Source organism: Triticum aestivum, chromosome 3B (genome assembly GCF_018294505.1).
Source record: "Triticum aestivum cultivar Chinese Spring chromosome 3B, IWGSC CS RefSeq v2.1, whole genome shotgun sequence".
Taxonomy (NCBI): domain Eukaryota; kingdom Viridiplantae; phylum Streptophyta; class Magnoliopsida; order Poales; family Poaceae; genus Triticum; species Triticum aestivum.
The window spans coordinates 680,239,829-680,252,907 of record NC_057801.1 but is presented as its reverse complement, the minus strand read 5'-3'; positions in this window follow the sequence as shown (position 1 = coordinate 680,252,907).

Here is a 13,079-nt window from a genome sequence, read left to right as displayed (position 1 = left end):
TCCCCTAGGATTTCAACAGGCAAATTGTGTTGCAGAATAGGTTCCTGTTTAAAGAATACTTCATCTATTTCTCTTTTTTCATTCATGAGCATATCATTTTCATGGTCTAGCAAATAGTGTTCTAAAGGATCACTAGGAGGTACAGCAATAGAAGCAAGACCAATAATTTCATCCTTACTAGGCAATTCTTCCTCATGATGTTGTTTACTAAATTTAGAGAAATTAAACTCATGAACCATATCATCCAAGCCAATAGTAACAACATTCTTTTTGCAATCTATCGTAGCATTAACAGTACGCAAGAAGGGTATACCAAATATAATGGGACAGAAGCTATCTTGTGGAGAACCAAGAACAAGAAAATCAGCGGGATATTTGGTTTTCCCACACAAGACTTCAACATCTCTAACAATTCCCATTGGAGATATAGTATCTCTATTTGCAAGTTTAATTGTAACATCAATTTCTTCTAACTCAGCAGGTGCAATCTCATGCATAATTTCTTTGTATAAGTCAATGGGTATAACACTAGCACTAGCACCCATATCACATAAGCCATGATAACAATGATCTCCTATTTTAACAGAAATAACAGGCACGCCTACCACAGGTCTATGTTTATCTCTATCACAGGGTTTAGCAATTCTAGCAGTTTCACCAGTGAATTGAATAACATGCCCATCAATATTATCTGACAAGAGATCTTTAACAATAGCAATATTGGGTTCTACTTTGACTTGCTCAGGGGGTGTATAAGTCCTAGTATTGCTTTTATGAACAACAGTTGAAGCTTTAGCATGATCCTTCATTCTAACAGGGAAAGGAGGTTTCTCAACATAAGAAGTAGGAACAATAGGATCATTATGAGTGACAATCTTTTCTTCAACTTTAATAGGTGCAGCTACTTTTACTTCTATGGGAGGATGATGTTTAAACCACTTCTCCTTGGGGAGATCAACATAAGTAGCAAAAGATTCACAGAAAGAAGCTACTATCTCAGAGTCAAGTCCATATTTAGTGCTAAACTTACGGAAAATATCAGTATCCATAAAAGATTTAACACAATCAAACTTAGGTGTCATACCTGGCTCCTTACCTTCGTCAAGGTCCCAATCTTCAGAGTTGCCTTTAATTCAATCCAATAAATTCCATCCAAATTCAATAGGCTTCATCATAAAAGAGCCAACACAAGAAGTATCGAGCATGGTGCGATTGTTATCAGAAAGTCAAGCATAAAAATTCTGGAGAATTGTCAATTTTGAGAGCTCATGATTGGGGCATGAATATAACATTGATTTAAGCCTCCCCCAAGCTTGAGCGATGCTTTCTCCTTCGCGAGGCCAAAAATTATATATATAATTGCTATCACGATGAACAAGATGCATAGGGTAATACTTTTGATGAAATTCCAATTTCAATCTTTTATAGTTCCATGATCTCGTATCATCACATAGCCTATACCATGTTAATGCGTATCCCTCCAAAGATAAAGGGAAATCCTTCCTCTTAACGGCATCATCGGGTATACCTGCAAGCTTAAATAGTCCACAAATATCATCCACAAAGCGTAGATGTTCGTCGGGATGCTTTGTTCCATCTCCTGCGAAAGTGTTAGCTAGCAGTTTTTCCATCATACCCAAAGGAGTTCCAAAAGGAGTTTCATTTTCAATAGGTTCAATAGGTTTAGTAGGTTGAGGAGCAACTCTTGGCTCAACCGGACGGGGTGAAGATACCCCTAACAAGCCCCTCAAGCAATTACTTTCCATGGTAACAAGTGACAGAAAATTTCAGCACACTAAAGAAAATTTTCCTTACCAAATTCCACCTACCAAAGGCGCTTCACTCCCTGGCAACGGCGCCAGAAAAGATTCTTGATGACCCACAAGTATAGGGGATCTATCATAGTCCTTTCGATAAGTAAGAGTGTCGAACCCAACGAGGAGCAGAAGGAAATGATAAGCGGTTTTCAGCAAGGTATTCTCTGCGAGTACTGAAATAAGTGGTAACGGATAGTTTTGTGATAAGATAAATTGTAATGAACAATAAGTAATAATAGTAAATAAGGTGCAGCAAGGTGGCCCAATCCTTTTTGTAGCAACGGACAAGCCTAGACAAACTCTTATGATAGGAAAAGTGCTCCCGAGGACACATGGGAATATCGTCAAGCTAGTTTTCATCACGCTCATATGATTCGCGTTCGGTACTTTGATAATTTGATATGTGGGTGGACCGGTGCTTGGGTACTGCCCTTACTTGGACAAGCATCCCACTTATGATTAACCTCTATTGCAAGCATCCGCAACTACAACAAAAGTATTAAGGTAAACCTAACCATAGCATGAAACATGTGGATCCAAATCAGCCCCTCACGAAGCAACGCATAAACTAGGGTTTAAGCTTCTGTCACTCTAGCAACCCATCATCTACTTATTACTTCCCAATGCCTTCCTCTAGGCCCAAATAATGGTGAAGTGTTATGCAGTCGACGTTCACATAACACCACTAGAGGTTAGACGACATACATCTTATCAAAATATCGAACGAATACCAAATTCACATGACTACTAATAGCAAGACTTCTCCCTTATCCTCAGGAACAAACGTAACTACTCACAAAGCATATTCATGTTCATAATCAGAGGGGTAATATTGTGCATAAAGGATCTGAGCATATGATCTTCCACCAAATAAACCAACTAGCATCAACTACAAGGAGTAATCAACACTACTAGCAACCTACTAGCACCAATCCCGGACTTGGAGACAAGAATTGGATACAAGAGATGAACTAGGGTTTGGAGATGAGATGGTGCTGGTGAAGATGTTGATAGAGATTGCCCTCTCCCGATGAGAGGAGCGTTGGTGATGATGATGATGATGATTTCCCCCTCCCGGAGGGAAGTGTCCCCGGCAGAAGAGCTCTGCCAGAGCCCTAGATTGGTTCCGCCAAGGTTCCGCCTCGTGGCGGCGGAGTCTCATCCCGAAAGTTTCTCCCCTGATTTTTTCTCATCAAAAGACTTCATATAGGAGAAGGTAGGCGTCGGAGAGCCACCAGGGGGCGCGCCCCCACCCTAGTGAGCAGGGTGTGGGCCCCCTGGCCTTCATCTTTGGCGATGATTTTTCTTTATTTATTTCAAGGTATTCCATGGAGTTTCAGAACTTTTGGAGTTGCGTAGAATAGGCCTCCAATATGTGCTCCTTTTCCAGCCCAGAATTCCAGCTGCCGGCATTCTCCCTCTTCATGTAAACCTTGTAAAATAAGAGAGAATAGCCATAAGTATCGTGACATAATGTGAAATAACAGCCCATAATGCAATAAATATTATCATAAAAGCATGATGCAAAATGAACGTATCAGATCCCATTATCAAATGACAACTCATGTCCATGGTTAGGAAACCTTAATCATCTTTGATCAACGAGCTAGTCAAGTAGAGGCTCACTAGGGACACAATGTTTGTCTATGTATTCACACATGTATTTAGGTTTCCGATCAATACATTTCTAGCATGAATAATAAACATTTATCATGAATAAGGAAATATGAAATAACACCTTTATTATTGCCTCTAGGGCATATTTCCTTCAGTCTCCCACTTGCACTAGAGTCAATAATCTAGATTACATTGTAATGATTCTAACACCCATGGAGTCTTGGTGATGAACATGTTTCACTCGTGGAAGAGGCTTAGTCAATGGGCCTGCTACATTCAGACATGTATGTATTTTGCAAATCTCTATGTCTCCCTCCTTGACTTGATCACGGATGGAGTTGAAGCGTCTCTATATGTGTTTGGTTCTTTTGTGAAATCTGGATTCCTTCGCTAAGGCAATTGCTCCAGTATTGTCACAAAATATTCTCATTGGACTTGATGCACTAGGTATTACACCTAGATCGGATATGAACTCCTTCACCTAGACTCCTTCATTTGCTACTTCTGAAGCAGCTATGTACTCCGCTTCACATGTAGATCCCGGCATGACGCTTTGCTTGGAACTGCACCAACTGACAGCTCCACCATACAAAATAAATACATATCCAGTTTGTGACTTAGAGTCATCTGGATCAATGTCAAAACTAGCATCGACATAACCATTTACGACGAGCTCTTTGTCACCTCCATAAAGGAGAAACATATCCTTGGTCCTTTTCAGGTACTTCAGGATGTTCTTGACCGCTGTCCAGTGATCCACTCCTGGATTACTTTGGTACCTCCCTGCCAGACTTATGGCAAGGCACACATTAGGTTTGGTACACAGCATAGCATACATGATGGAACCTATGGCTGAGGCATAGGGAATGACTTCCATTTTCTCTCTATCTTCTACAGTGGTCGGGCATTGAGTCTGACTCAATTTCACACATTGTAACACAGGCAAGAACCCTTTCTTTGATTGGTCCATTTTGAACTTCTTCAAAACTTTGTCAAGGTATGTGCTTTGTGAAAGTCCTATTAAGCGTCTTGATCTATCTCTATAGATTTTGATGCCCAATATATAGGCAGCTTCACTGAGGTCTTTCATTGAAAAACTTTTATTCAAGTATCCTTTTATGCTATCCAGAAATTCTACATCATTTCCAATCGACAATATGTCATCCACATATAATATTAGAAATGCTACAGAGCTCCCACTCACTTTCTTCTAAATACAGACTTCTCCGAAAGTTTGTACAAAACCATATGCTTTGATCACCTCATCAAAGCGTATATTCCAAATCCGAGATGCTTGCACGAGTCCATAGATGGATCGCTGGAGCTTGCACACTTTGTTAGCACCTTTAGGATCAACAAAACCTTCTGGTTGTATCATATACAACTGTTCTTTAAGAAATCCATTAAGGAATGCATTTTTGATGTCCATTTGCTAGATTTCACAATCGTAAAACGGCAATTGATAACATGATTCAGACAGACTTAAGCATCGCTAGGGGTGAGAAAGTCTCATCGTAGTCAACTCCTTGAACTTGTCGAAAATCTTCTGTGACAAGTCGATCTTTGTAGACAGTAACATTACCATCAGCGTCAGTCTTCTTCTTGAAGATCCATTTATTCTCTATGGCTCGCCGATCATCGGGCAAGTCCACCAAAGTCCACACTTTTGTTCTCATACATGTATCCTATCTCAGATTTCATGGCCTCATGCCATTTATCGTAATTTGGGCTCATCATAGTTTCTTCATAGTTCGTAGGTTCGCCATGGTCTGGTAACATGACTTCTAGAATAGGATTACCGTACCACTCTGGTGCGGATCGTGCTCTAGTTGACCTACGAGGTTGGGTAGTAACTTGATCTGAAGTTTCATGATCATCATCATTAGCTTCCTCTCTAGTTGGTGTAGGCATCACGAGAACGGATTTCTCTGATGAGCTACTTTCCAACTTGAGAAAGAACAATTACCTCATAAAGTTCTACTTTCCTCCCACTCACTTCTTTCGAGAGAAACTCCTTCTCTAGAAATGTTCCATTCTTGGCAACAAAGATCATGCCTTCGGATCTGTAGCAGAATGTATACCCAATTGTTTCCTTAGGGTATCCTATGAAGACGCACTTCTCCGATTTGGGTTCAAGCTTATCAGGCTGAAGCCTTTTGACATAAGTGTCGCAACCCCAAACTTTAAGAAACGATAGCTTAGGTTTCTTGCCAAACCACAGTTCATACGGTGTCGTCTCAATGGATTTAGACGGTGCCATATTTAACGTGAATGCAGCTGTCTCTAATGCATAACCCCAAAGATAGTGGTAAATCGGTAAGAGACATCATAGATCGCACCATATCTAATAAAGTACGGTTACGACGTTCGGACACACCATTACGCTGTGGTGTTCCAGGTGGAGTGAGTTGTGAAACTATTCCACATTGTTTTAAATGAAGGCCAAACTCGTAACTCAAATATTCGCCTCCGCGGTTAGATCATAGAAACTTTATTTTCTTGTTACAGTGATTCTCCACTTCTCTCTGAAATTCTTTGAATTTTTCAAATGTTTTAGACTTGTGTTTCATTAAGTAGATATACCCATATCTACTCAAATAATCTGTGAAGGTTAGAAAATAACGATAGCCGCCGCATGCCTCAACACTCATCGGACCGCATACATCGGTATGTATTTTTTTCAATAAGTCATTAGCTCACTCCATTGTTCTGGAGAATGGAGTTTTAGTCATCTTGCCCATGAGGCATGGTTTGCAAGTATCAAATGATTCATAATCAAGTGATTCCAATAGTCCATCTGCATGGATTTTCTTCTTGCGCTTTACACCAATATGACGTAAACGGCAGTGCCACAAATATGTTGCACTATCATTATCCACTTTGCATCTTTTGCCATCAATATTATGAATATGTGTATCACCACAATCGAGATTCAACAGAAATAGACCACTCTTCAAGGGTGCATGACCATAAAAGATATTACTCATATAAATAGAACAACTATTATTCTCTGATTTAAATGAATAACCGTCTTGCACTAAACAAGATCCAGATATAATATTCATGCTCAACTCTGGCACCAAATAGCAATTATTCAGGTCTAAACCTAATCCCGGAGGTAGATGTAGAGGTAGCGTGCCGATGGTGATCACATCAACCTTGGAACCATTCCCGACGTGCATCGTCACCTCGTCCTTAGCCAATCTTCATTTAATCCATAGCTCCTGTTTTGAGTTACAAATATGAGCAGCCGAACTAGTATCAAATACCCAGGCGCTACTACGAGCATTAGTAAGGTACACGTCAATAACATGTATATTAAATATACCTTTTTTCACTTTGCCATCCTTGTTATCTGCCAAATACTTGGGGCGGTTCCGTTTCTAGTGACCAGTCCCTTTGCAGTAGAAGCACTCAGTTTCAGGCTTGGTTCCAGCTTTGGGCTTCTTCCCGGGAGTGGCAACTTGCTTGCCATTCTTCTTGAAGTTCCCTTTCTTCCCCTTGCCCTTTTTCATGAAACTAGTGGACTTGTTAACCATCAACACTTGATGCTCCTTCTTGATTTCTACCTCCACAGCTATGAGTGTTGCGAAGAGCTCGAGAATTGTCTTCTCCATCCCTTGCATGTTATAGTTCATCACGAAGCCTTTGTAGGTTTGTGGCAGTGATTGGAGAACTCTGTCAATAACACTATCATCCGGAAGATTAACTCCCAGCTGAGTCAAGTGATTATAATATCTAAACATTCTGAGTATGTGTTCACTGACAGAACTGTTCTCCTTCATCTTGCAGCTATAGAACTTGTTGGAGACGTCATATATCTCAACTCGGGCATTTGCTTGAAATATTAACTTCAACTCTTGGAACATCTCATATGCTCCATGACGTTCAAAACATCTTTGAAGTCCCGATTCTAAGCCGTAAAGCATGCACACTGAACTATCGAGTAGTCAGCAGGTCGAGCTTGTCAGAAGTTCATAACATCAGCATCTGCTCCTGCAGCAGGCCTTTCACCTAGCAGTGCATTAAGGACATAATTCTTCTGTGCAGCAATGAGGATAATCCTCAAGTTACGGACCCAGTCCGTGTAGTTGCTACCATCATCTTTCAACTTAGGTTTCTCTAGGAACGCATTAAAATCAGGGGAACGGTAGCACGGGCCATTGCAACATATATATGCAAATACTATCAGGACTAAGTTCATGATAAATTAAGTTTAATTAATCAAATTACTTAAGAACTCCCACTTAGATAGACATCCCTCCAGTCATCTAAATGGTACGTGATCCAAATCAACTAACCCATGTCCGATCATCACGTGAGATGGGGTAGTCATCAATGGTGAACATCTCTATGTTGATCATATCTACTATATGATTCATGTTCGACATTTCGGTCTCCAGTGTTCCGAGGCCATGTCTGTACATGCTAGGCTCGTCAAGTTTAACCCGAGTATTCCGCATGTGCAAAACTGTCTTGCGCCCATTGTATGTCAACGTAGAGTCTATCACACCCGATCATCACGTCGTGTCTCAACACGACAGACTGTCGCAATGGTGCATACTCAGGGAGAACACTTATACCTTGAAATTTTAGTTAAGGGATCATCTTATAATGCTACCGTCGTACTAAGCAAAATAAGATGCATAAAGATAAACATCACATGCAATCAAAATATGTGACATGATATGGCCATCATCATCTTTTGCTTTTGATTTCCATCTCCAAAGCATCATCATGATCTCCATTGTCACTGGCTCGAAACCTTGATCCCCATCATTACGTATGGGTCGTCTCGCCAACTATTGCTTCTACAACTATCGCTAACACATCGTGATAAAGTAAATCAATTACATGTCGTTTGCATTTCATACAATAAAGAGACAACCATAAGGCTCCTGTCGGTTGCCGATAACTTTTACAAAACATGATCATTTCATACAATAACGTATATCACATCATGTCTTGACCATATCACATCACAACATGCCCTGCAAAAACAAGTTAGACATTCTCTACTTTGTTGTTGCAAGTTTTACGTGGCTGCTACGGGCTTCTAGCAAGAACCGTTCTTACCTACGGCACAAAAACCACAACGGTGCTTTATCAAGTTTGCTGTTTTAACTTTCAATAAGGATTGGCCACAGTCAAATTCGATTCAACTAAAGTAGGATGAACAGACACCCGCCAGCCACCTTTATGCAAAACTAGTTGCATGTCTGTCGGTGGAACTGGTCTCATGAATGTGGTCATGTAAGGTTGGTCTGGGTCGCTTCATCCAACAATACTGTCAAATCAAAATAAGACATTGGTGGTAAGCAGTATGACGATCAGCACCCACAATTCTTTGTGTTCTCCTCGTGCATATCATCTATGCATAGACCTGGCTCGGATGCCACCGTTGGGGAACATAGCATGCAATTTAAAAAAAATCCTACACTCACGCAAGATATATCTAGGAGATGTGTAGCAACAAGGGGGTGAGTGTGTCTACGTACCCTCATAGACCGTAAGCGGAAGTGTTTCACAACTCGGTTGATGTAGTCAAACTTTCTTTGCGATCCACCAATCGAGTACTGAACGTACGGCACCTCTGAGTTCTGCACACGTTTAGCTCGGTGACGTCCCTCGCCTTCTTGATCCAGCAAGACATTGAGGTAGTAGATGAGTTCCGCCAGCATGACGGCGTGGTGACGGTGATGGTGACGTGATCCTCGCACGGCTTCACCTAAGCACTACGAAAATATGACCGAGGTGGTGAACGGTGGAGGGGGGCGCCGCACACGGCTAGGCAATTACCTGGGGTGTGCTAGGGGGCCCCCCACATATATATAGGTGGGAGGGAGAGGGGAGGCAGCCAAGGTGCGCCCCGTGTAGGATCCGAATCCTACTTGGGGTTTCCCCAAGTGGCGCCCCCTGCCTCTTTCCACCGGAGAAGAAAAGGGAAGGGGAAGAGAGAAGGAAGGGGGGCAAACCCCCTCTTTTCCTTCTCCCAATCAACCTCCTGCCATAGGGGGCGCGCTACCCCTTGTGGGCTGGTGTGCTCCCCTCTCATGGCCCATATGGCCCATATATTCCCCCCCCCGGGGTTCCGGTAACCCCTCCGGTACTCCGATAAATACCCAATACACTCCGGAACACTTCTGGTGTCCGAATATCATCGTCCTATATATCAATCTTTACCTCTTGGACATTTTGAAACTCCTCGTCATGTCTGTGATCACATCCGAGACTCCAAACAACATTCAGTCACCAAATCACATAGCTCATATAATACTATATTGTCATCGAATGTTAAGCGTGCGGACCCTACGGGTTCAAGAACTATGTAGACATGACCGAGACACCTCTCCGGTCAATAACCAATAGTGGAACCTAGATGCTCATATTGGCTACTACATATTCTACGAAGATCTTTATCGGTCAAACCACTATGACAACATACGTAATTCCCTTTGTCCATCGGTATGTTACTTGCCCGAGATTCGATCGTCGGTATCTTCATACTTAGTTCAATCTCGTTACCAGCAAGTCTCTTTACTCGTTCCGTAATACATCATACCGCAACTAACTCATTAGTCACTTTGCTTGCAAGGCTTCTTATGATGTGTATTACCAAGAGGGCCCAGAGATACCTCTCCGATACTCGGAGTGACAAATCCTAATCTCGATCTATGCCAACTCAACAAACACCTTTGGAGATACCTATAGAGCATATTTATAATCACCCAGTTACGTTGTAATGTTTGGTAGCACATAAGGCATTCCTCTGGTATCCAGGAGTTGCATAATCTCATAGTCGAAGGAATATGTATTTGACATGAAGAAAGAAATAGCAATAAAAATAAACAATCAATATGCTAAGCTAACGGATGGGTCTTGTCCATCACATCATTCTCCTAATGATGTGATCATGTTATCAAATGACAACTCATGTCCATGGTTAGGAAACCTTAACCATCTTTGATCAACGAGCTAGTCAAGTAGAGGCTCACTAGGGACACAGTATTTGTCTATGTATTCACACATATATTTAGGTTTCCGATCAATACAATTCTAGCATGAATACCAAACATTTATCATGAATAAGGAAATATAAAATAACAACTTTATTATTACCTCTAGGGCATATTTCCTTCAATTCGATGGATCTGTTTGGATCCAGTCTTTATTCTTCTTTGTCCGTGTGCCTACAGGTTGAATCCTTTCGATCTATACTTCTCTTCATCAACAACAGTTGTTGTTCTGGAGCGCTGGTCTGTAGAGCCTTAGCACCACGACTTTCCAAGTGTCTATTATAACAAGTTTGGGTCGGCTCCCATGAGGGAGGGACGATGATGGCGGTGTGCCTTCGGCTCGCTCCAATGCTTGTAGTCGTCGCTAGGTGGTCTACATACATGGATATTTTTTTATTTATTTTTGTGTTATTTATACTACCCTTGCATGATTCAAACATAAAACTTCTGAAGCGCCTTTGGTGCAAAAAAAACTTGAAACTCCACATCATGTTCATCAACTTGACACTCGGTGTCATTGTCAAGCTTCACGACAGATCAAAGAACTCCAACAGCAAGTTTGTTATTCCCTACGAAATTAGACCAATTTTTCAAACAAAACCAATGGTTCCATCCAACTATTCATCAACATTGGGTAAGTAGAAGGTTGGGTTATTGACTAACCCTTCTAAAACCACGCCCTCCAGCTCCATCCCCTCCCCCACTATGTTGTGCTCGTCCTTATCCTTGTGAAGTTCTCATACCAGCTCTCCTCGGCCACTTCTTGGGGGGCGTCGGCACAAAATTGATGACGTGGCGACATTCATGAGTGGTGTATCCTTGGGATGAACTTCTTAAAAAAACCTATTATGTTGTAGCTACTTTTGGTCTGCGCCGAGAGCTTTAAAATGTTGGATGTTTGGTTTTTTGCCTTGGCTTAATAAAGTTGGGGCAGGGAGAAACCCTTTCATTTTGAAAAAAAATCACGAGTGGTGTCCACATGGAGATGGCTGGTCAACTGCAGACATGCAATCCGCTTTGCACATGTAGTGTTTGATAGTTTAGCTAAAAACCATTTTATGAAGAAACCTTACAATTTTTGTTTTTTTTTCTTGAATCGCTTTTGGATCGAAGTGTATACCTTCAAAAAAATTATGAGGGTAAATTGCGTGATTTTGGAGTTAATAGACTGAAGTCGTGCATTTCGTTTAAGTTCCTGGATTGATGGGGCATTTCACTCTACTTTGCTTTTGTTAGCTCAACTTCACTCTACTTTGTTGTATGAAGGAATGAAAGAGGGTGTTAGGGCATCTCTACCTAATCCCCTAAATGTTAGAGGAGGATTCGGTGGAGTAAAGTTAGAGGAGTAAAAAATTACTCCTCTATAGGTAGCTGCATCTAGCCGATCCCCTAAAATTCAGTAGAGCAAATTTTTTTTATAGATTTTTTGTTCTAGCCGCATGAACTTCAAACACTTCACAATATATATTACGGAAACATGAAAAATAAAAGATGCATAACATGACCATCATAACATTTAGTTTCATCATCTTCTCGTTCTTGCATAACACTTTGTAGCAATGATGCAATGTGACGGGTGAGGGAGTCCTGGATTAGGGGGTCCTCGGACAGCCAGATTATATACTTTAGCCGGACTGTTGGACTATGAAGATACAAGATTGAAGACTTCGTCCCGTGTCCGGGTGGGACTCTCCTTTGCGTGGAAGGCAAGCTTGGCAATCCGGATATGAAGATATCCTTCTCTGTAACCAACTCTATGTAACCCTAGCCCTCTCCGGTGTCTATATAAATCAGAGGGTTTAGTCCGTAGGACAACAACAATCATAATCATAGGCTAGCTTCTAGGGTTTAGCCTCTACGATCTCGTGATAGATCAACTCTTGTAATACTCATATCATCAAGATCGATCAAGCAGGAAGTAGGGTATTACCTCCATTGAGAGGGCCCGAACCTGGGTAAACATTGTGTCCCCCGCCTCCTGTTACCTTTACTCGTAGACGCACAGTTCAGGACCCCCTACCCGAGATCCGCTGGTTTTGACACCGACATTGGTGCTTTCATTGAGAGTTCCATTGTGTCGTCACGATAAGGCTTGATGGCTCCTCCAATCATCTGCAACAATGCAATCCAGGGTGAGGTTTTCCTCCCCGGGCAGATCTTCGTATTCGGCGGCTTCGTATTGCGGGCCAACTCGCTTGGCCATCTGGAGCAGATCGATAGCTACGCCCCTGGCCATCAGGTCAGGTTCGGAAGCTTGAACTACACTGCCGACATCCACGGAGACTTGATCTTCAATGGATTCGAACCCATGTTAGGTGCGCCGAACAGTCACGGCAAGCATGGCTTAGATCTGCCATCGTACGGTGTTCGGGAGATCGCACCTATAGCTGCCCCGGCCTTAGATCCGTAGCAGATCACGCCATTCGAGGACGGGTGGATAGACCCCGCCATGGAGGCCGTATACTCATCAACACTTGAGCCGAACACAGACTTCACCTCCGAAGAAATCTGTGTCATCGGACCCTCGGACTCGTCTCCGGCCATAGGTTCCAAACCACGCGCATCCGTGCCCATCGACTCTGGTTGGGCACCGATCATGGAGTTTACCTCCGCGGATATCTTTCAGCAC